This window comes from Gadus morhua, chromosome 11 (genome assembly GCF_902167405.1).
Source record: "Gadus morhua chromosome 11, gadMor3.0, whole genome shotgun sequence".
In the NCBI taxonomy this organism is placed as follows: domain Eukaryota; kingdom Metazoa; phylum Chordata; class Actinopteri; order Gadiformes; family Gadidae; genus Gadus; species Gadus morhua.
Genome location: NC_044058.1, coordinates 5,292,700 through 5,317,499, shown reverse-complemented (window position 1 = coordinate 5,317,499; position 24,800 = coordinate 5,292,700). Strand labels below are relative to the sequence as shown.

General features: G+C 39.6%; 34 non-coding genes across 34 annotated transcripts; all 34 read right to left on the bottom strand.

Annotated features, from left to right (window-relative positions):
* Nucleotides 1–577: 577 nt before the first annotated feature.
* On the bottom strand, nt 578–693 carry LOC115554802 (U5 spliceosomal RNA). Its single transcript, XR_003978666.1, has one exon. It is a non-coding gene; the product is annotated as a U5 spliceosomal RNA (small nuclear RNA).
* Nucleotides 694–1,305: 612 nt separating this feature from the next.
* On the bottom strand, nt 1,306–1,421 carry LOC115554801 (U5 spliceosomal RNA). The gene has a single exon (XR_003978665.1). It is a non-coding gene; the product is annotated as a U5 spliceosomal RNA (small nuclear RNA).
* A 612-nt stretch (nt 1,422–2,033) lies between these two features.
* On the bottom strand, nt 2,034–2,149 carry LOC115554800 (U5 spliceosomal RNA). The gene has a single exon (XR_003978664.1). It is a non-coding gene; the product is annotated as a U5 spliceosomal RNA (small nuclear RNA).
* A 612-nt stretch (nt 2,150–2,761) lies between these two features.
* Nucleotides 2,762–2,877, bottom strand: LOC115554799 (U5 spliceosomal RNA). Its single transcript, XR_003978663.1, has one exon. It is a non-coding gene; the product is annotated as a U5 spliceosomal RNA (small nuclear RNA).
* A 616-nt stretch (nt 2,878–3,493) lies between these two features.
* LOC115554887 (U5 spliceosomal RNA) lies at nt 3,494–3,606 on the bottom strand. The gene has a single exon (XR_003978742.1). It is a non-coding gene; the product is annotated as a U5 spliceosomal RNA (small nuclear RNA).
* A 612-nt stretch (nt 3,607–4,218) lies between these two features.
* On the bottom strand, nt 4,219–4,334 carry LOC115554866 (U5 spliceosomal RNA). The gene has a single exon (XR_003978724.1). It is a non-coding gene; the product is annotated as a U5 spliceosomal RNA (small nuclear RNA).
* Nucleotides 4,335–4,946: 612 nt separating this feature from the next.
* LOC115554830 (U5 spliceosomal RNA) lies at nt 4,947–5,062 on the bottom strand. The gene has a single exon (XR_003978691.1). It is a non-coding gene; the product is annotated as a U5 spliceosomal RNA (small nuclear RNA).
* Nucleotides 5,063–5,679: 617 nt separating this feature from the next.
* LOC115554886 (U5 spliceosomal RNA) lies at nt 5,680–5,792 on the bottom strand. The gene has a single exon (XR_003978741.1). It is a non-coding gene; the product is annotated as a U5 spliceosomal RNA (small nuclear RNA).
* Nucleotides 5,793–6,410: 618 nt separating this feature from the next.
* On the bottom strand, nt 6,411–6,523 carry LOC115554885 (U5 spliceosomal RNA). Its single transcript, XR_003978740.1, has one exon. It is a non-coding gene; the product is annotated as a U5 spliceosomal RNA (small nuclear RNA).
* A 617-nt stretch (nt 6,524–7,140) lies between these two features.
* Nucleotides 7,141–7,253, bottom strand: LOC115554884 (U5 spliceosomal RNA). Its single transcript, XR_003978739.1, has one exon. It is a non-coding gene; the product is annotated as a U5 spliceosomal RNA (small nuclear RNA).
* A 613-nt stretch (nt 7,254–7,866) lies between these two features.
* On the bottom strand, nt 7,867–7,982 carry LOC115554957 (U5 spliceosomal RNA). The gene has a single exon (XR_003978799.1). It is a non-coding gene; the product is annotated as a U5 spliceosomal RNA (small nuclear RNA).
* Nucleotides 7,983–8,621: 639 nt separating this feature from the next.
* LOC115554956 (U5 spliceosomal RNA) lies at nt 8,622–8,737 on the bottom strand. Its single transcript, XR_003978798.1, has one exon. It is a non-coding gene; the product is annotated as a U5 spliceosomal RNA (small nuclear RNA).
* A 613-nt stretch (nt 8,738–9,350) lies between these two features.
* LOC115554864 (U5 spliceosomal RNA) lies at nt 9,351–9,466 on the bottom strand. Its single transcript, XR_003978722.1, has one exon. It is a non-coding gene; the product is annotated as a U5 spliceosomal RNA (small nuclear RNA).
* A 613-nt stretch (nt 9,467–10,079) lies between these two features.
* LOC115554937 (U5 spliceosomal RNA) lies at nt 10,080–10,195 on the bottom strand. Its single transcript, XR_003978781.1, has one exon. It is a non-coding gene; the product is annotated as a U5 spliceosomal RNA (small nuclear RNA).
* Nucleotides 10,196–10,808: 613 nt separating this feature from the next.
* LOC115554955 (U5 spliceosomal RNA) lies at nt 10,809–10,924 on the bottom strand. The gene has a single exon (XR_003978797.1). It is a non-coding gene; the product is annotated as a U5 spliceosomal RNA (small nuclear RNA).
* Nucleotides 10,925–11,536: 612 nt separating this feature from the next.
* Nucleotides 11,537–11,652, bottom strand: LOC115554863 (U5 spliceosomal RNA). Its single transcript, XR_003978721.1, has one exon. It is a non-coding gene; the product is annotated as a U5 spliceosomal RNA (small nuclear RNA).
* A 612-nt stretch (nt 11,653–12,264) lies between these two features.
* LOC115554954 (U5 spliceosomal RNA) lies at nt 12,265–12,380 on the bottom strand. Its single transcript, XR_003978796.1, has one exon. It is a non-coding gene; the product is annotated as a U5 spliceosomal RNA (small nuclear RNA).
* Nucleotides 12,381–12,992: 612 nt separating this feature from the next.
* LOC115554862 (U5 spliceosomal RNA) lies at nt 12,993–13,108 on the bottom strand. The gene has a single exon (XR_003978720.1). It is a non-coding gene; the product is annotated as a U5 spliceosomal RNA (small nuclear RNA).
* Nucleotides 13,109–13,720: 612 nt separating this feature from the next.
* LOC115554953 (U5 spliceosomal RNA) lies at nt 13,721–13,836 on the bottom strand. Its single transcript, XR_003978795.1, has one exon. It is a non-coding gene; the product is annotated as a U5 spliceosomal RNA (small nuclear RNA).
* Nucleotides 13,837–14,453: 617 nt separating this feature from the next.
* LOC115554882 (U5 spliceosomal RNA) lies at nt 14,454–14,566 on the bottom strand. The gene has a single exon (XR_003978738.1). It is a non-coding gene; the product is annotated as a U5 spliceosomal RNA (small nuclear RNA).
* A 614-nt stretch (nt 14,567–15,180) lies between these two features.
* LOC115554951 (U5 spliceosomal RNA) lies at nt 15,181–15,296 on the bottom strand. The gene has a single exon (XR_003978793.1). It is a non-coding gene; the product is annotated as a U5 spliceosomal RNA (small nuclear RNA).
* A 612-nt stretch (nt 15,297–15,908) lies between these two features.
* Nucleotides 15,909–16,024, bottom strand: LOC115554950 (U5 spliceosomal RNA). Its single transcript, XR_003978792.1, has one exon. It is a non-coding gene; the product is annotated as a U5 spliceosomal RNA (small nuclear RNA).
* A 613-nt stretch (nt 16,025–16,637) lies between these two features.
* LOC115554861 (U5 spliceosomal RNA) lies at nt 16,638–16,753 on the bottom strand. The gene has a single exon (XR_003978719.1). It is a non-coding gene; the product is annotated as a U5 spliceosomal RNA (small nuclear RNA).
* A 613-nt stretch (nt 16,754–17,366) lies between these two features.
* LOC115554859 (U5 spliceosomal RNA) lies at nt 17,367–17,482 on the bottom strand. Its single transcript, XR_003978718.1, has one exon. It is a non-coding gene; the product is annotated as a U5 spliceosomal RNA (small nuclear RNA).
* A 613-nt stretch (nt 17,483–18,095) lies between these two features.
* LOC115554948 (U5 spliceosomal RNA) lies at nt 18,096–18,211 on the bottom strand. Its single transcript, XR_003978791.1, has one exon. It is a non-coding gene; the product is annotated as a U5 spliceosomal RNA (small nuclear RNA).
* A 612-nt stretch (nt 18,212–18,823) lies between these two features.
* Nucleotides 18,824–18,939, bottom strand: LOC115554947 (U5 spliceosomal RNA). Its single transcript, XR_003978790.1, has one exon. It is a non-coding gene; the product is annotated as a U5 spliceosomal RNA (small nuclear RNA).
* A 615-nt stretch (nt 18,940–19,554) lies between these two features.
* Nucleotides 19,555–19,667, bottom strand: LOC115554881 (U5 spliceosomal RNA). The gene has a single exon (XR_003978737.1). It is a non-coding gene; the product is annotated as a U5 spliceosomal RNA (small nuclear RNA).
* A 616-nt stretch (nt 19,668–20,283) lies between these two features.
* LOC115554880 (U5 spliceosomal RNA) lies at nt 20,284–20,396 on the bottom strand. Its single transcript, XR_003978736.1, has one exon. It is a non-coding gene; the product is annotated as a U5 spliceosomal RNA (small nuclear RNA).
* A 612-nt stretch (nt 20,397–21,008) lies between these two features.
* Nucleotides 21,009–21,124, bottom strand: LOC115554858 (U5 spliceosomal RNA). The gene has a single exon (XR_003978717.1). It is a non-coding gene; the product is annotated as a U5 spliceosomal RNA (small nuclear RNA).
* Nucleotides 21,125–21,737: 613 nt separating this feature from the next.
* Nucleotides 21,738–21,853, bottom strand: LOC115554946 (U5 spliceosomal RNA). The gene has a single exon (XR_003978789.1). It is a non-coding gene; the product is annotated as a U5 spliceosomal RNA (small nuclear RNA).
* Nucleotides 21,854–22,469: 616 nt separating this feature from the next.
* LOC115554879 (U5 spliceosomal RNA) lies at nt 22,470–22,582 on the bottom strand. Its single transcript, XR_003978735.1, has one exon. It is a non-coding gene; the product is annotated as a U5 spliceosomal RNA (small nuclear RNA).
* A 612-nt stretch (nt 22,583–23,194) lies between these two features.
* Nucleotides 23,195–23,310, bottom strand: LOC115554857 (U5 spliceosomal RNA). The gene has a single exon (XR_003978716.1). It is a non-coding gene; the product is annotated as a U5 spliceosomal RNA (small nuclear RNA).
* Nucleotides 23,311–23,925: 615 nt separating this feature from the next.
* Nucleotides 23,926–24,038, bottom strand: LOC115554876 (U5 spliceosomal RNA). Its single transcript, XR_003978733.1, has one exon. It is a non-coding gene; the product is annotated as a U5 spliceosomal RNA (small nuclear RNA).
* Nucleotides 24,039–24,655: 617 nt separating this feature from the next.
* LOC115554875 (U5 spliceosomal RNA) lies at nt 24,656–24,768 on the bottom strand. Its single transcript, XR_003978732.1, has one exon. It is a non-coding gene; the product is annotated as a U5 spliceosomal RNA (small nuclear RNA).
* Nucleotides 24,769–24,800: the final 32 nt, after the last annotated feature.

Below are 24,800 nucleotides of genomic sequence, written 5' to 3'. Positions count from 1 at the left end.
CCCGTCTAATACCTTAAGTGATGTTTTTTAAACAAACTAACCTATAGTTGGACTTTTGCAGCAATAATCAGAGGCACTAGTGTTAAGACTACAGATTGCCACAAAGGATTCTGTATGACACGTTCCAATTGAAATGTCAGTTAAAGAGTAAATTTACCATTTTGTAAGGCATTGTGGGTAGTGTGGTGCACAGGTTTTCGAAGAGCAAATGTTAGCCGTATCACCTAAGCATGAATTGTGGCATCAAATGGGCCTTCATGCCGAGTTGTTACACACGTAATGGAACATACTGACAAATTACTAAATAGCCTTGTACAGATAGGCCTAGGATACAGTTTAGACTTCTTGTGGCGTGTAGCAACAAGTGTACTGTGAAAAGTGCATATTGACTATCATCTGGTGGATAGAAAAGATAAAGGTATTTAATCTCATTTCATTGCTTACAGGGAATTGGTTCTTTCAGGCCACAAGTGTTGGGCGGATTTTTTTCGACGTAAAAAACACTTTAGTGTGCAGTCAAACCACACGGCTGACCACTTCGGATCCAGACATTTTCTTTACTTTAACATTGATAGAAAGCCCCACCTTACGGCAGAGCATCAAAAAATTGGTTGAAACTCATATTGCTCCTCTCCACGGAAATCTTTAGTAAAAGGCGAAAGATTTATACGATCTGAAGAGAAACCTGAGTGATACTGTTCACACGCGTTCGAATGTCGTCCGATTGTCCCGTCTAATACCTTAAGTGATGTTTTTTAAACAAACTAACCTATAGTTGGACTTTTGCAGCAATAATCAGAGGCACTAGTGTTAAGACTACAGATTGCCACAAAGGATTCTGTATGACACGTTCCAATTGAAATGTCAGTTAAAGAGTAAATTTACCATTTTGTAAGGCATTGTGGGTAGTGTGGTGCACAGGTTTTCGAAGAGCAAATGTTAGCCGTATCACCTAAGCATGAATTGTGGCATCAAATGGGCCTTCATGCCGAGTTGTTACACACGTAATGGAACATACTGACAAATTACTAAATAGCCTTGTACAGATAGGCCTAGGATACAGTTTAGACTTCTTGTGGCGTGTAGCAACAAGTGTACTGTGAAAAGTGCATATTGACTACCATCTGGTGGATAGAAAAGATAAAGGTATTTAATCTCATTTCATTGCTGACAGGGAATTGGTTCTTTCAGGCTACAAGTGTTGGGCGGATTTTTTTCGACGTAAAAAACACTTTAGTGTGCAGTCAAACCACACGGCTGACCACTTCGGATCCAGACATTTTCTTTACTTTAACATTGATAGAAAGCCCCACCTTACGGCAGAGCATCAAAAAATTGGTTGAAACTCATATTGCTCCTCTCCACGGAAATCTTTAGTAAAAGGCGAAAGATTTATACGATCTGAAGAGAAACCTGAGTGATACTGTTCACACGCGTTCGAATGTCGTCCCATTGTCCCGTCTAATACCTTAAGTGATGTTTTTTAAACAAACTAACCTATAGTTGGACTTTTGCAGCAATAATCAGAGGCACTAGTGTTAAGACTACAGATTGCCACGAAGGATTCTGTATGACACGTTCCAATTGAAATGTCATTTAAAGAGTAAATTTACCATTTTGTAAGGCATTGTGGGTAGTTTGGTGCACAGGTTTTCGAAGAGCAAATGTTAGCCGTATCACCTAAGCATGAATTGTGGCATCAAATGGGCCTTCATGCCGAGTTGTTACACACGTAATGGAACATACTGACAAATTACTAAATAGCCTTGTACAGATAGGCCTAGGATACAGTTTAGACTTCTTGTGGCGTGTAGCAACAAGTGTACTGTGAAAAGTGCATATTGACTACCATCTGGTGGATAGAAAAGATAAAGGTATTTAATCTCATTTCATTGCTTACAGGGAATTGGTTCTTTCAGGCCACAAGTGTTGGGCGGATTTTTTTCGACGTAAAAAACACTTTAGTGTGCAGTCAAACCACACGGCTGACCACTTCGGATCCAGACATTTTCTTTACTTTAACATTGATAGAAAGCCCCACCTTACGGCAGAGCATCAAAAAATTGGTTGAAACTCATATTGCTCCTCTCCACGGAAATCTTTAGTAAAAGGCGAAAGATTTATACGATCTGAAGAGAAACCTGAGTGATACTGTTCACACGCGTTCGAATGTCGTCCCATTGTCCCGTCTAATACCTTAAGTGATGTTTTTTAAACAAACTAACCTATAGTTGGACTTTTGCAGCAATAATCAGAGGCACTAGTGTTAAGACTACAGATTGCCACGAAGGATTCTGTATGACACGTTCCAATTGAAATGTCAGTTAAAGAGTAAATTTACCATTTTGTAAGGCATTGTGGGTAGTTTGGTGCACAGGTTTTCGAAGAGCAAATGTTAGCCGTATCACCTAAGCATGAATTGTGGCATCAAATGGGCCTTCATGCCGAGTTGTTACACACGTAATGGAACATACTGACAAATTACTAAATAGCCTTGTACAGATAGGCCTAGGATACAGTTTAGACTTCTTGTGGCGTGTAGCAACAAGTGTACTGTGAAAAGTGCATATTGACTACCATCTGGTGGATAGAAAAGATAAAGGTATTTAATCTCATTTCATTGCTGACAGGGAATTGGTTCTTTCAGGCCACAAGTGTTGGGCGGATTTTTTTCGACGTAAAAAACACTTTAGTGTGCAGTCAAACCACACGGCTGACCACTTCGGATCCAGACATTTTCTTTACTTTAACATTGATAGAAAGCCCCACCTTACGGCAGAGCATCAAAAAATTGGTTGAAACTCATATTGCTCCTCTCCACGGAAATCTTTAGTAAAAGGCGAAAGATTTATACGATCTGAAGAGAAACCTGAGTGATACTGTTCACACGCGTTCGAATGTCGTCCCATTGTCCCGTCTAATACCTTAAGTGATGTTTTTTAAACAAACTAACCTATAGTTGGACTTTTGCAGCAATAATCAGAGGCACTAGTGTTAAGACTACAGATTGCCACGAAGGATTCTGTATGACACGTTCCAATTGAAATGTCAGTTAAAGAGTAAATTTACCATTTTGTAAGGCATTGTGGGTAGTTTGGTGCACAGGTTTTCGAAGAGCAAATGTTAGCCGTATCACCTAAGCATGAATTGTGGCATCAAATGGGCCTTCATGCCGAGTTGTTACACACGTAATGGAACATACTGACAAATTACTAAATAGCCTTGTACAGATAGGCCTAGGATACAGTTTAGACTTCTTGTGGCGTGTAGCAACAAGTGTACTGTGAAAAGTGCATATTGACTACCATCTGGTGGATAGAAAAGATAAAGGTATTTAATCTCATTTCATTGCTGACAGGGAATTGGTTCTTTCAGGCCACAAGTGTTGGGCGGATTTTTTTCGACGTAAAAAACACTTTAGTGTGCAGTCAAACCACACGGCTGACCACTTCGGATCCAGACATTTTCTTTACTTTAACATTGATAGAAAGCCCCACCTTACGGCAGAAGCATCAAAAAATTGGTTGAAACTCATATTGCTCCTCTCCACGGAAATCTTTAGTAAAAGGCGAAAGATTTATACGATCTGAAGAGAAACCTGAGTGATACTGTTCACACGCGTTCGAATGTCGTCCCATTGTCCCGTCTAATACCTTAAGTGATGTTTTTTAAACAAACTAACCTATAGTTGGACTTTTGCAGCAATAATCAGAGGCACTAGTGTTAAGACTACAGATTGCCACAAAGGATTCTGTATGACACGTTCCAATTGAAATGTCAGTTAAAGAGTAAATTTACCATTTTGTAAGGCATTGTGGGTAGTGTGGTGCACAGGTTTTCGAAGAGCAAATGTTAGCCGTATCACCTAAGCATGAATTGTGGCATCAAATGGGCCTTCATGCCGAGTTGTTACACACGTAATGGAACATACTGACAAATTACTAAATAGCCTTGTACAGATAGGCCTAGGATACAGTTTAGACTTCTTGTGGCGTGTAGCAACAAGTGTACTGTGAAAAATGCATATTGACTATCATCTGGTGGATAGAAAAGATAAAGGTATTTAATCTCATTTCATTGCTTACAGGGAATTGGTTCTTTCAGGCCACAAGTGTTGGGCGGATTTTTTTCGACGTAAAAAACACTTTAGTGTGCGGTCAAACCACACGGCTGACCACTTCGGATCCAGACATTTTCTTTACTTTAACATTGATAGAAAGCCCCACCTTACGGCAGAACATCAAAAAATTGGTTGAAACTCATATTGCTCCTCTCCACGGAAATCTTTAGTAAAAGGCGAAAGATTTATACGATCTGAAGAGAAACCTGAGTGATACTGTTCACACGCGTTCGAATGTCGTCCCATTGTCCCGTCTAATACCTTAAGTGATGTTTTTTAAACAAACTAACCTATAGTTGGACTTTTGCAGCAATAATCAGAGGCACTAGTGTTAAGACTACAGATTGCCACGAAGGATTCTGTATGACACGTTCCAATTGAAATGTCAGTTAAAGAGTAAATTTACCATTTTGTAAGGCATTGTGGGTAGTTTGGTGCACAGGTTTTCGAAGAGCAAATGTTAGCCGTATCACCTAAGCATGAATTGTGGCATCAAATGGGCCTTCATGCCGAGTTGTTACACACGTAATGGAACATACTGACAAATTACTAAATAGCCTTGTACAGATAGGCCTAGGATACAGTTTAGACTTCTTGTGGCGTGTAGCAACAAGTGTACTGTGAAAAGTGCATATTGACTATCATCTGGTGGATAGAAAAGATAAAGGTATTTAATCTCATTTCATTGCTTACAGGGAATTGGTTCTTTCAGGCCACAAGTGTTGGGCGGATTTTTTTCGACGTAAAAAACACTTTAGTGTGCAGTCAAACCACACGGCTGACCACTTCGGATCCAGACATTTTCTTTACTGTAACATTGATAGAAAGCCCCACCTTACGGCAGAGCATCAAAAAATTGGTTGAAACTCATATTGCTCCTCTCCACGGAAATCTTTAGTAAAAGGCGAAAGATTTATACGATCTGAAGAGAAACCTGAGTGATACTGTTCACACGCGTTCGAATGTCGTCCCATTGTCCCGTCTAATACCTTAAGTGATGTTTTTTAAACAAACTAACCTATAGTTGGACTTTTGCAGCAATAATCAGAGGCACTAGTGTTAAGACTACAGATTGCCACAAAGGATTCTGTATGACACGTTCCAATTGAAATGTCAGTTAAAGAGTAAATTTACCATTTTGTAAGGCATTGTGGGTAGTTTGGTGCACAGGTTTTCGAAGAGCAAATGTTAGCCGTATCACCTAAGCATGAATTGTGGCATCAAATGGGCCTTCATGCCGAGTTGTTACACACGTAATGGAACATACAGACAAATTACTAAATAGCCTTGTACAGATAGGCCTAGGATACAGTTTAGACTTCTTGTGGCGTGTAGCAACAAGTGTACTGTGAAAAAATGCATATTGACTATCATCTGGTGGATAGAAAAGATAAAGGTATTTAATCTCATTTCATTGCTTACAGGGAATTGGTTCTTTCAGGCCACAAGTGTTGGGCGGATTTTTTTCGACGTAAAAAACACTTTAGTGTGCAGTCAAACCACACGGCTGACCACTTCGGATCCAGACATTTTCTTTACTTTAACATTGATAGAAAGCCCCACCTTACGGCAGAAGCATCAAAAAATTGGTTGAAACTCATATTGCTCCTCTCCACGGAAATCTTTAGTAAAAGGCGAAAGATTTATACGATCTGAAGAGAAACCTGAGTGATACTGTTCACACGCGTTCGAATGTCGTCCCATTGTCCCGTCTAATACCTTAAGTGATGTTTTTTAAACAAACTAACATATAGTTGGACTTTTGCAGCAATAATCAGAGGCACTAGTGTTAAGACTACAGATTGCCACGAAAGGATTCTGTATGACACGTTCCAATTGAAATGTCATTTAAAGAGTAAATTTACCATTTTGTAAGGCATTGTGGGTAGTTTGGTGCACAGGTTTTCGAAGAGCAAATGTTAGCCGTATCACCTAAGCATGAATTGTGGCATCAAATGGGCCTTCATGCCGAGTTGTTACACACGTAATGGAACATACTGACAAATTACTAAATAGCCTTGTACAGATAGGCCTAGGATACAGTTTAGACTTCTTGTGGCGTGTAGCAACAAGTGTACTGTGAAAAAGTGCATATTGACTATCATCTGGTGGATAGAAAAGATAAAGGTATTTAATCTCATTTCATTGCTGACAGGGAATTGGTTCTTTCAGGCCACAAGTGTTGGGCGGATTTTTTTCGACGTAAAAAACACTTTAGTGTGCAGTCAAACCACACGGCTGACCACTTCGGATCCAGACATTTTCTTTACTTTAACATTGATAGAAAGCCCCACCTTACGGCAGAAGCATCAAAAAATTGGTTGAAACTCATATTGCTCCTCTCCACGGAAATCTTTAGTAAAAGGCGAAAGATTTATACGATCTGAAGAGAAACCTGAGTGATACTGTTCACACGCGTTCGAATGTCGTCCCATTGTCCCGTCTAATACCTTAAGTGATGTTTTTTAAACAAACTAACCTATAGTTGGACTTTTGCAGCAATAATCAGAGGCACTAGTGTTAAGACTACAGATTGCCACGAAGGATTCTGTATGACACGTTCCAATTGAAATGTCATTTAAAGAGTAAATTTACCATTTTGTAAGGCATTGTGGGTAGTTTGGTGCACAGGTTTTCGAAGAGCAAATGTTAGCCGTATCACCTAAGCATGAATTGTGGCATCAAATGGGCCTTCATGCCGAGTTGTTACACACGTAATGGAACATACATGACAAATTACTAAATAGCCTTGTACAGATAGGCCTAGGATACAGTTTAGACTTCTTGTGGCGTGTAGCAACAAGTGTACTGTGAAAAGTGCATATTGACTACCATCTGGTGGATAGAAAAGATAAAGGTATTTAATCTCATTTCATTGCTGACAGGGAATTGGTTCTTTCAGGCCACAAGTGTTGGGCGGATTTTTTTCGACGTAAAAAACACTTTAGTGTGCAGTCAAACCACACGGCTGACCACTTCGGATCCAGACATTTTCTTTACTTTAACATTGATAGAAAGCCCCACCTTACGGCAGAAGCATCAAAAAATTGGTTGAAACTCATATTGCTCCTCTCCACGGAAATCTTTAGTAAAAGGCGAAAGATTTATACGATCTGAAGAGAAACCTGAGTGATACTGTTCACACGCGTTCGAATGTCGTCCCATTGTCCCGTCTAATACCTTAAGTGATGTTTTTTAAACAAACTAACCTATAGTTGGACTTTTGCAGCAATAATCAGAGGCACTAGTGTTAAGACTACAGATTGCCACGAAGGATTCTGTATGACACGTTCCAATTGAAATGTCAGTTAAAGAGTAAATTTACCATTTTGTAAGGCATTGTGGGTAGTGTGGTGCACAGGTTTTCGAAGAGCAAATGTTAGCCGTATCACCTAAGCATGAATTGTGGCATCAAATGGGCCTTCATGCCGAGTTGTTACACACGTAATGGAACATACTGACAAATTACTAAATAGCCTTGTACAGATAGGCCTAGGATACAGTTTAGACTTCTTGTGGCGTGTAGCAACAAGTGTACTGTGAAAAAGTGCATATTGACTATCATCTGGTGGATAGAAAAGATAAAGGTATTTAATCTCATTTCATTGCTGACAGGGAATTGGTTCTTTCAGGCCACAAGTGTTGGGCGGATTTTTTTCGACGTAAAAAACACTTTAGTGTGCAGTCAAACCACACGGCTGACCACTTCGGATCCAGACATTTTCTTTACTTTAACATTGATAGAAAGCCCCACCTTACGGCAGAGCATCAAAAAATTGGTTGAAACTCATATTGCTCCTCTCCACGGAAATCTTTAGTAAAAGGCGAAAGATTTATACGATCTGAAGAGAAACCTGAGTGATACTGTTCACACGCGTTCGAATGTCGTCCCATTGTCCCGTCTAATACCTTAAGTGATGTTTTTTAAACAAACTAACCTATAGTTGGACTTTTGCAGCAATAATCAGAGGCACTAGTGTTAAGACTACAGATTGCCACGAAGGATTCTGTATGACACGTTCCAATTGAAATGTCATTTAAAGAGTAAATTTACCATTTTGTAAGGCATTGTGGGTAGTTTGGTGCACAGGTTTTCGAAGAGCAAATGTTAGCCGTATCACCTAAGCATGAATTGTGGCATCAAATGGGCCTTCATGCCGAGTTGTTACACATACGGGCTCATGGAGTTGTTACACACGTAATGGAACATACTGACAAATTACTAAATAGCCTTGTACAGATAGGCCTAGGATACAGTTTAGACTTCTTGTGGCGTGTAGCAACAAGTGTACTGTGAAAAAGTGCATATTGACTATCCATCTGGTGGATAGAAAAGATAAAGGTATTTAATCTCATTTCATTGCTGACAGGGAATTGGTTCTTTCAGGCCACAAGTGTTGGGCGGATTTTTTTCGACGTAAAAAACACTTTAGTGTGCAGTCAAACCACACGGCTGACCACTTCGGATCCAGACATTTTCTTTACTTTAACATTGATAGAAAGCCCCACCTTACGGCAGAGCATCAAAAAATTGGTTGAAACTCATATTGCTCCTCTCCACGGAAATCTTTAGTAAAAGGCGAAAGATTTATACGATCTGAAGAGAAACCTGAGTGATACTGTTCACACGCGTTCGAATGTCGTCCAATTGTCCCGTCTAATACCTTAAGTGATGTTTTTTAAACAAACTAACCTATAGTTGGACTTTTGCAGCAATAATCAGAGGCACTAGTGTTAAGACTACAGATTGCCACGAAGGATTCTGTATGACACGTTCCAATTGAAATGTCATTTAAAGAGTAAATTTACCATTTTGTAAGGCATTGTGGGTAGTTTGGTGCACAGGTTTTCGAAGAGCAAATGTTAGCCGTATCACCTAAGCATGAATTGTGGCATCAAATGGGCCTTCATGCCGAGTTGTTACACACGTAATGGAACATACATGACAAATTACTAAATAGCCTTGTACAGATAGGCCTAGGATACAGTTTAGACTTCTTGTGGCGAGTAGCAACAAGTGTACTGTGAAAAGTGCATATTGACTACCATCTGGTGGATAGAAAAGATAAAGGTATTTAATCTCATTTCATTGCTGACAGGGAATTGGTTCTTTCAGGCCACAAGTGTTGGGCGGATTTTTTTCGACGTAAAAAACACTTTAGTGTGCAGTCAAACCACACGGCTGACCACTTCGGATCCAGACATTTTCTTTACTTTAACATTGATAGAAAGCCCCACCTTACGGCAGAACATCAAAAAATTGGTTGAAACTCATATTGCTCCTCTCCACGGAAATCTTTAGTAAAAGGCGAAAGATTTATACGATCTGAAGAGAAACCTGAGTGATACTGTTCACACGCGTTCGAATGTCGTCCCATTGTCCCGTCTAATACCTTAAGTGATGTTTTTTAAACAAACTAACCTATAGTTGGACTTTTGCAGCAATAATCAGAGGCACTAGTGTTAAGACTACAGATTGCCACAAAGGATTCTGTATGACACGTTCCAATTGAAATGTCAGTTAAAGAGTAAATTTACCATTTTGTAAGGCATTGTGGGTAGTGTGGTGCACAGGTTTTCGAAGAGCAAATGTTAGCCGTATCACCTAAGCATGAATTGTGGCATCAAATGGGCCTTCATGCCGAGTTGTTACACACGTAATGGAACATACTGACAAATTACTAAATAGCCTTGTACAGATAGGCCTAGGATACAGTTTAGACTTCTTGTGGCGTGTAGCAACAAGTGTACTGTGAAAAAATGCATATTGACTATCATCTGGTGGATAGAAAAGATAAAGGTATTTAATCTCATTTCATTGCTGACAGGGAATTGGTTCTTTCAGGCTACAAGTGTTGGGCGGATTTTTTTCGACGTAAAAAACACTTTAGTGTGCAGTCAAACCACACGGCTGACCACTTCGGATCCAGACATTTTCTTTACTTTAACATTGATAGAAAGCCCCACCTTACAGCAGAGCATCAAAAAATTGGTTGAAACTCATATTGCTCCTCTCCACGGAAATCTTTAGTAAAAGGCGAAAGATTTATACGATCTGAAGAGAAACCTGAGTGATACTATTCACACGCGTTCGAATGTCGTCCCATTGTCCAGTCTAATACCTTAAGTGATGTTTTTTAAACAAACTAACCTATAGTTGGACTTTTGCAGCAATAATCAGAGGCACTAGTGTTAAGACTACAGATTGCCACGAAGGATTCTGTATGACACGTTCCAATTGAAATGTCAGTTAAAGAGTAAATTTACCATTTTGTAAGGCATTGTGGGTAGTTTGGTGCACAGGTTTTCGAAGAGCAAATGTTAGCCGTATCACCTAAGCATGAATTGTGGCATCAAATGGGCCTTCATGCCGAGTTGTTACACACGTAATGGAACATACATGACAAATTACTAAATAGCCTTGTACAGATAGGCCTAGGATACAGTTTAGACTTCTTGTGGCGTGTAGCAACAAGTGTACTGTGAAAAGTGCATATTGACTACCATCTGGTGGATAGAAAAGATAAAGGTATTTAATCTCATTTCATTGCTGACAGGGAATTGGTTCTTTCAGGCCACAAGTGTTGGGCGGATTTTTTTCGACGTAATATACACTTTAGTGTGCAGTCAAACCACACGGCTGACCACTTCGGATCCAGACATTTTCTTTACTTTAACATTGATAGAAAGCCCCACCTTACGGCAGAGCATCAAAAAATTGGTTGAAACTCATATTGCTCCTCTCCACGGAAATCTTTAGTAAAAGGCGAAAGATTTATACGATCTGAAGAGAAACCTGAGTGATACTGTTCACACGCGTTCGAATGTCGTCCCATTGTCCCGTCTAATACCTTAAGTGATGTTTTTTAAACAAACTAACCTATAGTTGGACTTTTGCAGCAATAATCAGAGGCACTAGTGTTAAGACTACAGATTGCCACAAAGGATTCTGTATGACACGTTCCAATTGAAATGTCAGTTAAAGAGTAATTTTACCATTTTGTAAGGCATTGTGGGTAGTTTGGTGCACAGGTTTTCGAAGAGCAAATGTTAGCCGTATCACCAAAGCATGAATTGTGGCATCAAATCGGCCTTCATGCCGAGTTGTTACACACGTAATGGAACATACTGACAAATTACTAAATAGCCTTGTACAGATAGGCCTAGGATACAGTTTAGACTTCTTGTGGCGTGTAGCAACAAGTGTACTGTGAAAAGTGCATATTGACTACCATCTGGTGGATAGAAAAGATAAAGGTATTTAATCTCATTTCATTGCTTACAGGGAATTGGTTCTTTCAGGCCACAAGTGTTGGGCGGATTTTTTTCGACGTAAAAAACACTTTAGTGTGCAGTCAAACCACACGGCTGACCACTTCGGATCCAGACATTTTCTTTACTTTAACATTGATAGAAAGCCCCACCTTACGGCAGAACATCAAAAAATTGGTTGAAACTCATATTGCTCCTCTCCACGGAAATCTTTAGTAAAAGGCGAAAGATTTATACGATCTGAAGAGAAACCTGAGTGATACTGTTCACACGCGTTCGAATGTCGTCCCATTGTCCCGTCTAATACCTTAAGTGATGTTTTTTAAACAAACTAACCTATAGTTGGACTTTTGCAGCAATAATCAGAGGCACTAGTGTTAAGACTACAGATTGCCACAAAGGATTCTGTATGACACGTTCCAATTGAAATGTCAGTTAAAGAGTAAATTTACCATTTTGTAAGGCATTGTGGGTAGTGTGGTGCACAGGTTTTCGAAGAGCAAATGTTAGCCGTATCACCTAAGCATGAATTGTGGCATCAAATGGGCCTTCATGCCGAGTTGTTACACACGTAATGGAACATACAGACAAATTACTAAATAGCCTTGTACAGATAGGCCTAGGATACAGTTTAGACTTCTTGTGGCGTGTAGCAACAAGTGTACTGTGAAAAATGCATATTGACTATCATCTGGTGGATAGAAAAGATAAAGGTACTTAATCTCATTTCATTGCTTACAGGGAATTGGTTCTTTCAGGCCACAAGTGTTGGGCGGATTTTTTTCGACGTAAAAAACACTTTAGTGTGCAGTCAAACCACACGGCTGACCACTTCGGATCCAGACATTTTCTTTACTTTAACATTGATAGAAAGCCCCACCTTACGGCAGAGCATCAAAAAATTGGTTGAAACTCATATTGCTCCTCTCCACGGAAATCTTTAGTAAAAGGCGAAAGATTTATACGATCTGAAGAGAAACCTGAGTGATACTGTTCACACGCGTTCGAATGTCGTCCCATTGTCCCGTCTAATACCTTAAGTGATGTTTTTTAAACAAACTAACCTATAGTTGGACTTTTGCAGCAATAATCAGAGGCACTAGTGTTAAGACTACAGATTGCCACGAAGGATTCTGTATGACACGTTCCAATTGAAATGTCATTTAAAGAGTAAATTTACCATTTTGTAAGGCATTGTGGGTAGTTTGGTGCACAGGTTTTCGAAGAGCAAATGTTAGCCGTATCACCTAAGCATGAATTGTGGCATCAAATGGGCCTTCATGCCGAGTTGTTACACACGTAATGGAACATACAGACAAATTACTAAATAGCCTTGTACAGATAGGCCTAGGATACAGTTTAGACTTCTTGTGGCGTGTAGCAACAAGTGTACTGTGAAAAGTGCATATTGACTACCATCTGGTGGATAGAAAAGATAAAGGTATTTAATCTCATTTCATTGCTGACAGGGAATTGGTTCTTTCAGGCCACAAGTGTTGGGCGGATTTTTTTCGACGTAAAAAACACTTTAGTGTGCAGTCAAACCACACGGCTGACCACTTCGGATCCAGACATTTTCTTTACTTTAACATTGATAGAAAGCCCCACCTTACGGCAGAACATCAAAAAATTGGTTGAAACTCATATTGCTCCTCTCCACGGAAATCTTTAGTAAAAGGCGAAAGATTTATACGATCTGAAGAGAAACCTGAGTGATACTGTTCACACGCGTTCGAATGTCGTCCCATTGTCCCGTCTAATACCTTAAGTGATGTTTTTTAAACAAACTAACCTATAGTTGGACTTTTGCAGCAATAATCAGAGGCACTAGTGTTAAGACTACAGATTGCCACAAAGGATTCTGTATGACACGTTCCAATTGAAATGTCAGTTAAAGAGTAAATTTACCATTTTGTAAGGCATTGTGGGTAGTGTGGTGCACAGGTTTTCGAAGAGCAAATGTTAGCCGTATCACCTAAGCATGAATTGTGGCATCAAATGGGCCTTCATGCCGAGTTGTTACACACGTAATGGAACATACTGACAAATTACTAAATAGCCTTGTACAGATAGGCCTAGGATACAGTTTAGACTTCTTGTGGCGTGTAGCAACAAGTGTACTGTGAAAAGTGCATATTGACTATCATCTGGTGGATAGAAAAGATAAAGGTATTTAATCTCATTTCATTGCTTACAGGGAATTGGTTCTTTCAGGCCACAAGTGTTGGGCGGATTTTTTTCGACGTAAAAAACACTTTAGTGTGCAGTCAAACCACACGGCTGACCACTTCGGATCCAGACATTTTCTTTACTTTAACATTGATAGAAAGCCCCACCTTACGGCAGAGCATCAAAAAATTGGTTGAAACTCATATTGCTCCTCTCCACGGAAATCTTTAGTAAAAGGCGAAAGATTTATACGATCTGAAGAGAAACCTGAGTGATACTGTTCACACGCGTTCGAATGTCGTCCCATTGTCCCGTCTAATACCTTAAGTGATGTTTTTTAAACAAACTAACCTATAGTTGGACTTTTGCAGCAATAATCAGAGGCACTAGTGTTAAGACTACAGATTGCCACGAAGGATTCTGTATGACACGTTCCAATTGAAATGTCATTTAAAGAGTAAATTTACCATTTTGTAAGGCATTGTGGGTAGTTTGGTGCACAGGTTTTCGAAGAGCAAATGTTAGCCGTATCACCTAAGCATGAATTGTGGCATCAAATGGGCCTTCATGCCGAGTTGTTACACACGTAATGGAACATACATGACAAATTACTAAATAGCCTTGTACAGATAGGCCTAGGATACAGTTTAGACTTCTTGTGGCGTGTAGCAACAAGTGTACTGTGAAAAGTGCATATTGACTACCATCTGGTGGATAGAAAAGATAAAGGTATTTAATCTCATTTCATTGCTGACAGGGAATTGGTTCTTTCAGGCCACAAGTGTTGGGCGGATTTTTTTCGACGTAAAAAACACTTTAGTGTGCAGTCAAACCACACGGCTGACCACTTCGGATCCAGACATTTTCTTTACTTTAACATTGATAGAAAGCCCCACCTTACGGCAGAAGCATCAAAAAATTGGTTGAAACTCATATTGCTCCTCTCCACGGAAATCTTTAGTAAAAGGCGAAAGATTTATACGATCTGAAGAGAAACCTGAGTGATACTGTTCACACGCGTTCGAATGTCGTCCCATTGTCCCGTCTAATACCTTAAGTGATGTTTTTTAAACAAACTAACCTATAGTTGGACTTTTGCAGCAATAATCAGAGGCACTAGTGTTAAGACTACAGATTGCCACAAAGGATTCTGTATGACACGTTCCAATTGAAATGTCATTTAAAGAGTAAATTTACCATTTTGTAAGGCATTGTGGGTAGTTTGGTGCACAGGTTTTCGAAGAGCAAATGTTAGCCGTATCACCTAAGCATGAATTGTGGCATCAAATGGGCCTTCATGCCGAGTTGTTACACACGTAATGGAACATACTAGACAAATTACTAAATAGCCTTGTACAGATAGGCCTAGGATACAGTTTAGACTTCTTGTGGCGTGTAGCAACAAGTGTACTGTGAAAAGTGCATATTGACTACCATCTGGTGGATAGAAAAGATAAAGGTATTTAATCTCATTTCATTGCTGACAGGGAATTGGTTCTTTCAGGCCACAAGTGTTGGGCGGATTTTTTTCGACGTAAAAAAACACTTTAGTGTGCAGTCAAACCACACGGCTGACCACTTCGGATCCAGACATTTTCTTTACTTTAACATTGATAGAAAGCCCCACCTTACGGCAGAGCATCAAAAAATTGGTTGAAACTCATATTGCTCCTCTCCACGGAAATCTTTAGTAAAAGGCGAAAGATTTATACGATCTGAAGAGAAACCTGAGTGATACTGTTCACACGCGTTCGAATGTCGTCCCATTGTCCCGTCTAATACCTTAAGTGATGTTTTTAAACAAACTAACCTATAGTTGGACTTTTGCAGCAATAATCAGAGGCACTAGTGTTAAGACTACAGATTGCCACGAAGGATTCTGTATGACACGTTCCAATTGAAATGTCATTTAAAGAGTAAATTTACCATTTTGTAAGGCATTGTGGGTAGTTTGGTGCACAGGTTTTCGAAGAGCAAATGTTAGCCGTATCACCTAAGCATGAATTGTGGCATCAAATGGGCCTTCATGCCGAGTTGTTACACACGTAATGGAACATACATGACAAATTACTAAATAGCCTTGTACAGATAGGCCTAGGATACAGTTTAGACTTCTTGTGGCGTGTAGCAACAAGTGTACTGTGAAAAGTGCATATTGACTACCATCTGGTGGATAGAAAAGATAAAGGTATTTAATCTCATTTCATTGCTGACAGGGAATTGGTTCTTTCAGGCTACAAGTGTTGGGCGGATTTTTTTCGACGTAAAAAACACTTTAGTGTGCAGTCAAACCACACGGCTGACCACTTCGGATCCAGACATTTTCTTTACTTTAACATTGATAGAAAGCCCCACCTTACGGCAGAGCATCAAAAAATTGGTTGAAACTCATATTGCTCCTCTCCACGGAAATCTTTAGTAAAAGGCGAAAGATTTATACGATCTGAAGAGAAACCTGAGTGATACTGTTCACACGCGTTCGAATGTCGTCCCATTGTCCAGTCTAATACCTTAAGTGATGTTTTTTAAACAAACTAACCTATAGTTGGACTTTTGCAGCAATAATCAGAGGCACTAGTGTTAAGACTACAGATTGCCACGAAGGATTCTGTATGACACGTTCCAATTGAAATGTCATTTAAAGAGTAAATTTACCATTTTGTAAGGCATTGTGGGTAGTTTGGTGCACAGGTTTTCGAAGAGCAAATGTTAGCCGTATCACCTAAGCATGAATTGTGGCATCAAATGGGCCTTCATGCCGAGTTGTTACACACGTAATGGAACATACATGACAAATTACTAAATAGCCTTGTACAGATAGGCCTAGGATACAGTTTAGACTTCTTGTGGCGAGTAGCAACAAGTGTACTGTGAAAAGTGCATATTGACTACCATCTGGTGGATAGAAAAGATAAAGGTATTTAATCTCATTTCATTGCTGACAGGGAATTGGTTCTTTCAGGCTACAAGTGTTGGGCGGATTTTTTTCGACGTAAAAAACACTTTAGTGTGCAGTCAAACCACACGGCTGACCACTTCGGATCCAGACATTTTCTTTACTTTAACATTGATAGAAAGCCCCACCTTACGGCAGAACATCAAAAAATTGGTTGAAACTCATATTGCTCCTCTCCACGGAAATCTTTAGTAAAAGGCGAAAGATTTATACGATCTGAAGAGAAACCTGAGTGATACTGTTCACACGCGTTCGAATGTCGTCCCATTGTCCCGTCTAATACCTTAAGTGATGTTTTTTAAACAAACTAACCTATAGTTGGACTTTTGCAGCAATAATCAGAGGCACTAGTGTTAAGACTACAGATTGCCACAAAGGATTCTGTATGACACGTTCCAATTGAAATGTCAGTTAAAGAGTAAATTTACCATTTTGTAAGGCATTGTGGGTAGTGTGGTGCACAGGTTTTCGAAGAGCAAATGTTAGCCGGATCACCTAAGCATGAATTGTGGCATCAAATGGGCCTTCATGCCGAGTTGTTACACACGTAATGGAACATACTGACAAATTACTAAATAGCCTTGTACAGATAGGCCTAGGATACAGTTTAGACTTCTTGTGGCGTGTAGCAACAAGTGTACTGTGAAAAAATGCATATTGACTATCATCTGGTGGATAGAAAAGATAAAGGTATTTAATCTCATTTCATTGCTTACAGGGAATTGGTTCTTTCAGGCCACAAGTGTTGGGCGGATTTTTTTCGACGTAAAAAACACTTTAGTGTGCAGTCAAACCACACGGCTGACCACTTCGGATCCAGACATTTTCTTTACTTTAACATTGATAGAAAGCCCCACCTTACGGCAGAACATCAAAAAATTGGTTGAAACTCATATTGCTCCTCTCCACGGAAATCTTTAGTAAAAGGCGAAAGATTTATACGATCTGAAGAGAAACCTGAGTGATACTGTTCACACGCGTTCGAATGTCGTCCCATTGTCCCGTCTAATACCTCAAGTGATGTTTTTTAAACAAACTAACCTATAGTTGGACTTTTGCAGCAATAATCAGAGGCACTAGTGTTAAGACTACAGATTGCCACAAAGGATTCTGTATGACACGTTCCAATTGAAATGTCAGTTAAAGAGTAAATTTACCATTTTGTAAGGCATTGTGGGTAGTGTGGTGCACAGGTTTTCGAAGAGCAAATGTTAGCCGTATCACCTAAGCATGAATTGTGGCATCAAATGGGCCTTCATGCCGAGTTGTTACACACGTAATGGAACATACTGACAAATTACTAAATAGCCTTGTACAGATAGGCCTAGGATACAGTTTAGACTTCTTGTGGCGTGTAGCAACAAGTGTACTGTGAAAAAATGCATATTGACTATCATCTGGTGGATAGAAAAGATAAAGGTATTTAATCTCATTTCATTGCTTACAGGGAATTGGTTCTTTCAGGCCACAAGTGTTGGGCGGATTTTTTTCGACGTAAAAAACACTTTAGTGTGCAGTCAAACCACACGGCTGACCACTTCGGATCCAGACATTTTCTTTACTTTAACATTGATAGAAAGCCCCACCTTACGGCAGAGCATCAAAAAATTGGTTGAAACTCATATTGCTCCTCTCCACGGAAATCTTTAGTAAAAGGCGAAAGATTTATACGATCTGAAGAGAAACCTGAGTGATACTATACACACGCGTTCGAATGTCGTCCCATTGTCCAGTCTAATACCTTAAGTGATGTTTTTTAAACAAACTAACCTATAGTTGGACTTTTGCAGCAATAATCAGAGGCACTAGTGTTAAGACTACAGATTGCCACGAAGGATTCTGTATGACACGTTCCAATTGAAATGTCATTTAAAGAGTAAATTTACCATTTTGTAAGGCATTGTGGGTAGTTTGGTGCACAGGTTTTCGAAGAGCAAATGTTAGCCGTATCACCTAAGCATGAATTGTGGCATCAAATGGGCCTTCATGCCGAGTTGTTACACACGTAATGGAACATACAGACAAATTACTAAATAGCCTTGTACAGATAGGCCTAGGATACAGTTTAGACTTCTTGTGGCGTGTAGCAACAAGTGTACTGTGAAAAGTGCATATTGACTACCATCTGGTGGATAGAAAAGATAAAGGTATTTAATCTCATTTCATTGCTGACAGGGAATTGGTTCTTTCAGGCCACAAGTGTTGGGCGGATTTTTTTCGACGTAAAATACACTTTAGTGTGCAGTCAAACCACACGGCTGACCACTTCGGATCCAGACATTTTCTTTACTTTAACATTGATAGAAAGCCCCACCTTACGGCAGAGCATCAAAAAATTGGTTGAAACTCATATTGCTCCTCTCCACGGAAATCTTTAGTAAAAGGCGAAAGATTTATACGATCTGAAGAGAAACCTGAGTGATACTGTTCACACGCGTTCGAATGTCGTCCCATTGTCCCGTCTAATACCTTAAGTGATGTTTTTAAACAAACTAACCTATAGTTGGACTTTTGCAGCAATAATCAGAGGCACTAGTGTTAAGACTACAGATTGCCACGAAGGATTCTGTATGACACGTTCCAATTGAAATGTCATTTAAAGAGTAAATTTACCATTTTGTAAGGCATTGTGGGTAGTTTGGTGCACAGGTTTTCGAAGAGCAAATGTTAGCCGTATCACCTAAGCATGAATTGTGGCATCAAATGGGCCTTCATGCCGAGTTGTTACACACGTAATGGAACATACAGACAAATTACTAAATAGCCTTGTACAGATAGGCCTAGGATACAGTTTAGACTTCTTGTGGCGTGTAGCAACAAGTGTACTGTGAAAAGTGCATATTGACTACCATCTGGTGGATAGAAAAGATAAAGGTATTTAATCTCATTTCATTGCTGACAGGGAATTGGTTCTTTCAGGCCACAAGTGTTGGGCGGATTTTTTTCGACGTAAAAAACACTTTAGTGTGCAGTCAAACCACACGGCTGACCACTTCGGATCCAGACATTTTCTTTACTTTAACATTGATAGAAAGCCCCACCTTACGGCAGAAGCATCAAAAAATTGGTTGAAACTCATATTGCTCCTCTCCACGGAAATCTTTAGTAAAAGGCGAAAGATTTATACGATCTGAAGAGAAACCTGAGTGATACTGTTCACACGCGTTCGAATGTCGTCCCATTGTCCCGTCTAATACCTTAAGTGATGTTTTTTAAACAAACTAACCTATAGTTGGACTTTTGCAGCAATAATCAGAGGCACTAGTGTTAAGACTACAGATTGCCACAAAGGATTCTGTATGACACGTTCCAATTGAAATGTCAGTTAAAGAGTAAATTTACCATTTTGTAAGGCATTGTGGGTAGTGTGGTGCACAGGTTTTCGAAGAGCAAATGTTAGCCGTATCACCTAAGCATGAATTGTGGCATCAAATGGGCCTTCATGCCGAGTTGTTACACACGTAATGGAACATACTGACAAATTACTAAATAGCCTTGTACAGATAGGCCTAGGATACAGTTTAGACTTCTTGTGGCGTGTAGCAACAAGTGTACTGTGAAAAATGCATATTGACTATCATCTGGTGGATAGAAAAGATAAAGGTATTTAATCTCATTTCATTGCTTACAGGGAATTGGTTCTTTCAGGCTACAAGTGTTGGGCGGATTTTTTTCGACGTAAAAAACACTTTAGTGTGCAGTCAAACCACACGGCTGACCACTTCGGATCCAGACATTTTCTTTACTTTAACATTGATAGAAAGCCCCACCTTACGGCAGAAGCATCAAAAAATTGGTTGAAACTCATATTGCTCCTCTCCACGGAAATCTTTAGTAAAAGGCGAAAGATTTATACGATCTGAAGAGAAACCTGAGTGATACTGTTCACACGCGTTCGAATGTCGTCCCATTGTCCCGTCTAATACCTTAAGTGATGTTTTTTAAACAAACTAACCTATAGTTGGACTTTTGCAGCAATAATCAGAGGCACTAGTGTTAAGACTACAGATTGCCACGAAGGATTCTGTATGACACGTTCCAATTGAAATGTCATTTAAAGAGTAAATTTACCATTTTGTAAGGCATTGTGGGTAGTTTGGTGCACAGGTTTTCGAAGAGCAAATGTTAGCCGTATCACCTAAGCATGAATTGTGGCATCAAATGGGCCTTCATGCCGAGTTGTTACACACGTAATGGAACATACAGACAAATTACTAAATAGCCTTGTACAGATAGGCCTAGGATACAGTTTAGACTTCTTGTGGCGTGTAGCAACAAGTGTACTGTGAAAAGTGCATATTGACTACCATCTGGTGGATAGAAAAGATAAAGGTATTTAATCTCATTTCATTGCTTACAGGGAATTGGTTCTTTCAGGCCACAAGTGTTGGGCGGATTTTTTTCGACGTAAAAAACACTTTAGTGTGCAGTCAAACCACACGGCTGACCACTTCGGATCCAGACATTTTCTTTACTTTAACATTGATAGAAAGCCCCACCTTACGGCAGAACATCAAAAAATTGGTTGAAACTCATATTGCTCCTCTCCACGGAAATCTTTAGTAAAAGGCGAAAGATTTATACGATCTGAAGAGAAACCTGAGTGATACTGTTCACACGCGTTCGAATGTCGTCCCATTGTCCCGTCTAATACCTCAAGTGATGTTTTTTAAACAAACTAACCTATAGTTGGACTTTTGCAGCAATAATCAGAGGCACTAGTGTTAAGACTACAGATTGCCACAAAGGATTCTGTATGACACGTTCCAATTGAAATGTCAGTTAAAGAGTAAATTTACCATTTTGTAAGGCATTGTGGGTAGTGTGGTGCACAGGTTTTCGAAGAGCAAATGTTAGCCGTATCACCTAAGCATGAATTGTGGCATCAAATGGGCCTTCATGCCGAGTTGTTACACACGTAATGGAACATACAGACAAATTACTAAATAGCCTTGTACAGATAGGCCTAGGATACAGTTTAGACTTCTTGTGGCGTGTAGCAACAAGTGTACTGTGAAAAAGTGCATATTGACTATCATCTGGTGGATAGAAAAGATAAAGGTATTTAATCTCATTTCATTGCTGACAGGGAATTGGTTCTTTCAGGCCACAAGTGTTGGGCGGATTTTTTTCGACGTAAAAAACACTTTAGTGTGCAGTCAAACCACACGGCTGACCACTTCGGATCCAGACATTTTCTTTACTTTAACATTGATAGAAAGCCCCACCTTACGGCAGAGCATCAAAAAATTGGTTGAAACTCATATTGCTCCTCTCCACGGAAATCTTTAGTAAAAGGCGAAAGATTTATACGATCTGAAGAGAAACCTGAGTGATACTGTTCACACGCGTTCGAATGTCGTCCCATTGTCCCGTCTAATACCTTAAGTGATGTTTTTTAAACAAACTAACCTATAGTTGGACTTTTGCAGCAATAATCAGAGGCACTAGTGTTAAGACTACAGATTGCCACGAAGGATTCTGTATGACACGTTCCAATTGAAATGTCATTTAAAGAGTAAATTTACCATTTTGTGAGGCATTGTGGGTAGTTTGGTGCACAGGTTTTCGAAGAGCAAATGTTAGCCGTATCACCTAAGCATGAATTGTGGCATCAAATGGGCCTTCATGCCGAGTTGTTACACACGTAATGGAACATACTGACAAATTACTAAATAGCCTTGTACAGATAGGCCTAGGATACAGTTTAGACTTCTTGTGGCGTGTAGCAACAAGTGTACTGTGAAAAATGCATATTGACTATCATCTGGTGGATAGAAAAGATAAAGGTATTTAATCTCATTTCATTGCTGACAGGGAATTGGTTCTTTCAGGCCACAAGTGTTGGGCGGATTTTTTTCGACGTAAAAAACACTTTAGTGTGCAGTCAAACCACACGGCTGACCACTTCGGATCCAGACATTTTCTTTACTTTAACATTGATAGAAAGCCCCACCTTACGGCAGAAGCATCAAAAAATTGGTTGAAACTCATATTGCTCCTCTCCACGGAAATCTTTAGTAAAAGGCGAAAGATTTATACGATCTGAAGAGAAACCTGAGTGATACTGTTCACACGCGTTCGAATGTCGTCCCATTGTCCCGTCTAATACCTTAAGTGATGTTTTTTAAACAAACTAACCTATAGTTGGACTTTTGCAGCAATAATCAGAGGCACTAGTGTTAAGACTACAGATTGCCACGAAGGATTCTGTATGACACGTTCCAATTGAAATGTCATTTAAAGAGTAAATTTACCATTTTGTAAGGCATTGTGGGTAGTTTGGTGCACAGGTTTTCGAAGAGCAAATGTTAGCCGTATCACCTAAGCATGAATTGTGGCATCAAATGGGCCTTCATGCCGAGTTGTTACACACGTAATGGAACATACAGACAAATTACTAAATAGCCTTGTACAGATAGGCCTAGGATACAGTTTAGACTTCTTGTGGCGAGTAGCAACAAGTGTACTGTGAAAAGTGCATATTGACTACCATCTGGTGGATAGAAAAGATAAAGGTATTTAATCTCATTTCATTGCTGACAGGGAATTGGTTCTTTCAGGCTACAAGTGTTGGGCGGATTTTTTTCGACGTAAAAAACACTTTAGTGTGCAGTCAAACCACACGGCTGACCACTTCGGATCCAGACATTTTCTTTACTTTAACATTGATAGAAAGCCCCACCTTACGGCAGAACATCAAAAAATTGGTTGAAACTCATATTGCTCCTCTCCACGGAAATCTTTAGTAAAAGGCGAAAGATTTATACGATCTGAAGAGAAACCTGAGTGATACTGTTCACACGCGTTCGAATGTCGTCCCATTGTCCCGTCTAATACCTTAAGTGATGTTTTTTAAACAAACTAACCTATAGTTGGACTTTTGCAGCAATAATCAGAGGCACTAGTGTTAAGACTACAGATTGCCACAAAGGATTCTGTATGACACGTTCCAATTGAAATGTCAGTTAAAGAGTAAATTTACCATTTTGTAAGGCATTGTGGGTAGTGTGGTGCACAGGTTTTCGAAGAGCAAATGTTAGCCGTATCACCTAAGCATGAATTGTGGCATCAAATGGGCCTTCATGCCGAGTTGTTACACACGTAATGGAACATACTGACAAATTACTAAATAGCCTTGTACAGATAGGCCTAGGATACAGTTTAGACTTCTTGTGGCGTGTAGCAACAAGTGTACTGTGAAAATGCATATTGACTATCATCTGGTGGATAGAAAAGATAAAGGTATTTAATCTCATTTCATTGCTTACAGGGAATTGGTTCTTTCAGGCCACAAGTGTTGGGCGGATTTTTTTCGACGTAAAAAACACTTTAGTGTGCAGTCAAACCACACGGCTGACCACTTCGGATCCAGACATTTTCTTTACTTTAACATTGATAGAAAGCCCCACCTTACGGCAGAAGCATCAAAAAATTGGTTGAAACTCATATTGCTCCTCTCCACGGAAATCTTTAGTAAAAGGCGAAAGATTTATACGATCTGAAGAGAAACCTGAGTGATACTGTTCACACGCGTTCGAATGTCGTCCCATTGTCCCGTCTAATACCTTAAGTGATGTTTTTTAAACAAACTAACCTATAGTTGGACTTTTGCAGCAATAATCAGAGGCACTAGTGTTAAGACTACAGATTGCCACGAAGGATTCTGTATGACACGTTCCAATTGAAATGTCATTTAAAGAGTAAATTTACCATTTTGTAAGGCATTGTGGGTAGTTTGGTGCACAGGTTTTCGAAGAGCAAATGTTAGCCGTATCACCTAAGCATGAATTGTGGCATCAAATGGGCCTTCATGCCGAGTTGTTACACACGTAATGGAACATACTGACAAATTACTAAATAGCCTTGTACAGATAGGCCTAGGATACAGTTTAGACTTCTTGTGGCGTGTAGCAACAAGTGTACTGTGAAAAAATGCATATTGACTATCATCTGGTGGATAGAAAAGATAAAGGTATTTAATCTCATTTCATTGCTTACAGGGAATTGGTTCTTTCAGGCCACAAGTGTTGGGCGGATTTTTTTCGACGTAAAAAACACTTTAGTGTGCAGTCAAACCACACGGCTGACCACTTCGGATCCAGACATTTTCTTTACTTTAACATTGATAGAAAGCCCCACCTTACGGCAGAAGCATCAAAAAATTGGTTGAAACTCATATTGCTCCTCTCCACGGAAATCTTTAGTAAAAGGCGAAAGATTTATACGATCTGAAGAGAAACCTGAGTGATACTGTTCACACGCGTTCGAATGTCGTCCCAT